This window comes from Botryllus schlosseri, chromosome 13 (assembly GCF_051294905.1).
Source record: "Botryllus schlosseri isolate E-star chromosome 13, Bs_hap1, whole genome shotgun sequence".
NCBI classification, from domain to species: domain Eukaryota; kingdom Metazoa; phylum Chordata; class Ascidiacea; order Stolidobranchia; family Styelidae; genus Botryllus; species Botryllus schlosseri.
The window spans coordinates 19044591-19051085 of NC_137248.1; positions in this window are offsets into that span (position 1 = coordinate 19044591).

Genomic DNA, 6495 nt, shown 5'->3' on the forward strand with positions numbered 1-6495 from the left:
CTCATATCATATTCAAACTTTCGTTAATCAAGGCGACCTGCCGCCGTTGCCATGACCAAGGACCAGACTTGATTTCAAATTGACCTGATCCCAACTTCAGCCGGTAGATGTCGCTGTATCAGCATTCGGAATGCAACAAACATCATAACGCAACGGTCGAGATCCGCTTGTGCGAATAATCATCGAAACGACAGATTTTGCGTCGTTGTGTGGGGGGGGGGGGGGGGGGGAGGGGCGTTCACACTTCCATTTGTGATTAGAAACATAGTACATCCCGAAATCGTCAAACGGGAGTGCGAACAGTATATTGACGATCACTACGCTGACTCTATAAAAATCTATACAGACGGGTCAAAGAACGATAACCAATGTGGAGCAGCCTTCTACGTGGACGAGGAAAATCACTCCTGGAACCAAAAACTAATGGGCGTATTGTCGATATTTTCAGCAGAGCTTATTGCAATAAGAGCAGCGTTGGACTGGGTTACGGTAAATTGCTTGCCAAATTCTAACATCACGATTTTTTCAGACAGCAAAAGCGCCCTGACAGCACTAAACACGACCAATACAACGGATAGCATCGTCATAGATATACAAGAACGTAACAACGCCTTGTCCTTCAATAAGAAAACAGTTTCGATGGTATGGATACCTGGTCACAAGAATGTTGGTTCCAACGAAAGAGCTGATCAACTAGCACGAGACGCAGCGAACGATCCATCAAACAACGTGGAAAAACATGACATATCTACAAACGAAGCAAGAACCCTGATACACGAATTCTGCAAAACCAAATGGGATAATCACTGGACTCAAATCGACATTGAGTCGCAATATCGACGAATTTTTCCAAGCATCGATGATCATACGAACATGCCGCGGCTCTCCCGTAGAGAATCGTCCATTCTCATTAGGATGCAAACGGGGCATTGTAGACTAAACGCTCATCTGTATAGACTTGGACTTCATGAAACGGGACTGTGCGACACGTGTAATCAACTTGAGACGCTTGAGCATTTTGTTATTTCATGCAATCGCTACGATCGATCCAGGGTTCATCTAATTCAATCGGCTCATAGACACAATATTCCACTTTCGCTTTGTTCGCTATTGAAAAGTCCTTACACGGTACAATCCCTGTTAGACTTTGTTATATTGTCTACTAGACACTTATAGTTGTGTTAATGAACAAAACAGGCATGGTGCAGAAGGCCTCAGTTTGCCGAGAAGCACCCCCTCCCCCCCTATACATACATACCAGACCTGATCCCAACTTCAGCCGGTAGATGTCGCTGTATCAGCATTCGGAATGCAACAAACATCATAACGCAACGGTCGAGATCCGCTTGTGCGAATAATTATCGAAACGACAGATTTTGCGTCGTTGTGTGGGGGGGGGGGGGAGGGGCGTTCACACTTCCATTTGTGTGCCTTGGAGTCGACTTTTTTCAAGATACACAAACCCAAACTCTGTCAACAAAAGGAGTTCGTGTACCAACTAAAAATAGTACATTGAACGCTCTCTCATTCGAAATTTCATGCTGGTGACGTCATATTTTGTGATACGATTGTTGATATACAATGTTCTTTCCAATTATCTACTAGTTGCTGACGATTACCCCTGACGAGTGACGGCCAAAATATTCGGATTGATTTCAAAATGAATATGCTATTCAATTGTATTTTGCAATACTGTGACACGTTTCTCTCGCTAGCTTCATGTTATCCCTAGCCGCGTTGTTGGTGTTGATTATTATTTGATTGGCGATTATAACGCGAATGGTTTTCTTCGCCTTATACAAAAAAGCATTAAACATCTAGGGGTGGACATTACATTACAAAATTTAAACTCAAATGTATGGCTTCCCTAGCCCTAGTCGGGTGAAAAAATGCTATCGGTCTTCCGCTCTTTGATTATTACAAGATATAACGTTTTTTTTAGTCCTACCGTTCGTCGAGTGTAATTCAACCAGGCGGCTCGTTTCGTACAGCAATGCAGAAAAGCATTCTATCACTTGTCTGCCCATTATTAAGTTGTAATTTGTTGTTCGAATTGAATCTGATCAACGCCGCTACGATGGCTGTCGCTTGCTTGACATTTTCAATAAGTTATAATATCTATAGTTTCTTGCGTGACAAAGGACGAAGGTATTTTCAGATTATTTCGGATTGATTTCTATCCTATGTTCGCATCGTTGTATCCCCCTAACGTTTTTAAGATCGCGCAACTTTTCGCATTGATTGATTTTCCTCTTCTTTAGTTAGGATTTAGCGCCAAGAAGTTCGATAATCCCCATTACATTATTAAAAACCTGCAATACATTGAGTGAAAACAATTTTTAATATCCGCGAACAAGTTGGAAGTGTCATTGAGTGTAAGCGAGAGCATACATTCATCAGGCATCGGACATTCTCTTGTGCCTCATTGACAACCGAAGGAATATAATCTCGCGCTATAAAGGAAATTAACGATACCATTAGGCAGGCACGCGAAATTATTCATGATGGGTATGATCTGTTGCGCAACTAGGGGAAATAAAATTAAGAACTCGCGAGCTATGTCGCTTAATAATAAAAAAATATAGTCCGGTGCAGTTATATCTAATGTGTTTACTGAATACGTCGTCGTTAGTCCTCATCAAGATAACATAAACTAAAGGGACATTGGTTTGATTGTTTATTATAGATATCCATCAGCAGCAATGTAATTGATTGCGATCGCGATTACTTGTCAAATACGCAAATACGAGTACGATTACAGCAAAATGCTAGGTCGTCGATTACGATCACGACGACGTAATCACGATTAGTCACGACTAGATTTATTTTTTATCCTCTGTACAACTTTATTATGGACAATTTGTCACCCCCATCAATTTCTGATTTAATGACGACCCATACTGTCAGTCATGCTTATTCTGTTATTGTTTATATGCCTTAAAATTGTGAGTAATCGTCCATTTTCAAAGCGACCTAACACAGTGCCCTTCAGCCTTTACCGTCGTGGTACACCCTTTTAACGTTTACTCGAAACTCGTACACCGCTGACCACATAACACGCTGATTTCGTGGTAAGCCTAATACAAGGGTGTTCAACATTTTCGCTATTCACAGACGTATTTCGATTGCAAATATAGCATACATACAACCGCATTCCCGCGGAGAATCGTCATGTCGCATCTCGACGTCATATACTCACGATAAATTGGCTACTGGAAACTTGGCACTGCGGATAGCCCTTGTGGGGTTCTGTGACATCACTGATTCCTTGAGATATACCTTGCGTATAAAATTTTTAGATGTGCCGGAGGCTTATATCTATGCACCAAAATCCCGAGTATAAATGCTAGGAAATGTTATCTGGACTCCTTTTCTACCTGGAAAAATAATTTCGTTGATACTAGTACCACTCACTTTTTACCTATCGTTCTGTGGCGTTGACCAAGAAAAGTCCGAATCCACATTACATTATCAGTGTTGACTGAAAAAAAGGTAATTTTTCAGATTTGGCTCCCAAAATATCAGCTTACACCGTATTTTATCAGTGCTGACTAAAAAAAGTATCATTTTTCAGGTTTGACTCCCGCGTAACCCGTCGTCTATCTTTTTGGCCAAAAATGTAACGTCTTTCGCGGTATTCTGGAGCATTTTAGGCTAAAAATGAGGAGAAATTGTCAGGCGAGGCGAAGGGAGGACATTTCTTCTAAACGAGGACGTATGGTGACCCTACCAAACGTACTTCTACATTAGCTTATCTCTATATAGAGAATTACTTCGCATGTGATCTCGTGATAGCAGTCACAATGTATTTCGTTTGACCAAACCGGCTTTTCCCGGTCAAAAATGTTTACCCATTCTGCTTTTCCCGACTGCAACGGATTACGTATATCAAATTACGGTAACCCGAATGTTAAATATTATGGTCAGTAAGTGCTTCCACTTTTTCGATCTATTTATTAGATTTTGGCTACTTGCATACTTACTCGTGCGGGATTTAGACTAATTCCTATTGTACCCGAGCAGTTTTCTTCGAAAAATCTACTTTTTGAAAGTGAATACTTAAATTTTTCCAGGACTTTCATTTTCTGCTTGCACTAAAAGTAGTCTTGATATGTCTCGGGAATTGCTACTCTACTTGAAATCGAGTATTTACGTCATTACTTCTAGTTAAGTAGCAATGCGAACTACTTTCAGACTGCCTCTGCTTCTTTGAGTGTTAACATACTATATAAGTAAATGATCTTGAGTACGTGGATGACGTGAACTACTGTGGGTACAGACATAACATTGCATAACAGACGAGAATAACTTATTATAACGCTACAATAAATCTAATTCAGGAATACTGGAGGATGAGCAACATTTTTCTAATTGACACTCAGAAACGCTCAGTTCCCTGTGGAAATTTGGGTTATTGACGTATTTGTCCATACTTTTCTAGCATACAAAAGGACTCAACATTGCCACTTTGACTTCCAAGCAGCTGTTCGCACCGTCAGCTCCTTTCGAAATTGAAAAAAAAACATGGATTACTTCATTGTGTGATTGCTTTCTACGAGCTCAATGGGGAAATATCGCTGCAACTGCCACCCCGATCATCAAGAAAATTACGCACTCTGAATAACACAGACGACGGAGTTCGTTTGGAGACTCCTACTTGTACTGTATTGCTTGTTGAAAAGTGTGACTCCTAGCGGTGAAGTATGATTTCCTAATCTTCAGTACAGCATTGGATGAAGCGCAAGGCAACACCCGTCTAAAATTCCATATAGTTAACCCGACGCAGCAACAACATTCTGCCACGTTTATTTCGTCACCACTAGGGCAAGTTTATGTCGCACTAAAATCGCGAGAAAGTTGCATTTAATTTTAACAAAAGTTGCAGTAAAAAGTTGCATTTATGATTTTTGTTGAATTATTAGGTATGAGATACTCCCAAGGCTTCGTTGTATAACCGTTGTCAAATTTGTTACTTCGTCGTTTATCGGTCTGACGAAACCGCCAAAAATTCCAATTTTTCCCGGCACACAGCAAGAAAATTACGCAATACGGGAATAATTTTCCGAAAAAATTCCAAACAGCATATAGCGATAACCCCTCCCTCTAAAATAAGTAGAATAACACACCCCAAACCCCCTAGGTCTGCAAACTTGACCCAAGGAAGTACAGAAAAACTCACTTTAACGAAATCAATAGCCTGAAGAAGGAGACCCAGTGAAAATGTATTTTCGGCGGTCTCGCCTGGGCGTTTGTGAAATGCATGGGAAACTATTTAAACGACAAGGGAAAAATGAGAAAAAATGGGAAAAAATTTAAGCGACAGAATTAATAAAATGATCTATTTACATATTAATCGGGCACCGTAGTGCTTGGCAGGGGAGTTGACTTCTTTCCATTGTGTCATAGATAACAATGAGACGAAGCTAACCCTTCATATAGCTCTTTGGTATGTAAATCGAAGAGAGTAGAAACATACTAGAAATAGTTTATAGCATGTTTTGAAATCACGTCTTTACATTTTTACGCAATATTTGATAAAAGTTGCAGTAAAAATTGGCTATGAAAAATAGAGAAAAGCTGCAAAAAGTTGCACTATAAAATCCCTCCAAACAGCTTAAAACGCCATAGTACATACATAGATTCTGAGTATCTACGAAGCTGTCGGAAGCTGTAAATAAAGTAGCAAAAGTTGCAAAAACTTGCCCTAGTAAGCACTAAAGACAAATCAGTATAAAGAGAAAGAAGAAAGATTGTGATAACTATGGGCTGCCGTGCAGTGATCCGGAAATCACCGTGTCAGTTGGAATCCGAGTAGGTCATTATATTAAATTAAGGTAAAACTAAGAAGTAAACATTTCTTAACGCAGTAGGATCAAATATTGAGAGTGATACTGACAGAATACAAATATACCAAGGAGCAGTACTCATAGGCAACAGTTTCAGCAGCGGGTTATTTACACTTTTACATTCCATACAGGATCGTTGTTATATAATCTACATCAATATTTCTCAAGCTTTTCCCGACACTCCCCCCTTTATGATAGTGAAAATTTTCGCGGCCCCCTCATCGTCATATTACAAAATGCAACCAGAATGCTGGCAATCCCAACGGATATTGATGGTATGGAAGGTTATGAGTGTTGATCAGATAATTCTTAAATATTAAATTCGGACCATACACAGAGCAATACCTATGGATTGGAGGTAAATCGCACAGAGCGCTAAAAATCTTTCAAGTTGATCGAAGCTTCGCGCCCCTACTTCAGATGGTTTCACACCCCACAGTTTGAGAACCACTGATTTACATTCTACAAGATGGATAAATAGACATCAGATCCAACATTCCTTGTGATATTTTCACATATTGTCAACAATTTTCTCTTTGGATTGGTTCTGTTTTGTTTCAAAGTGCCAGCGGTTCGCGCCACCATGCCTGGTGTCCGCCTGGCATCACTCACACATTGTAATGTAAGTGAACGACATTGAGCACCGTGG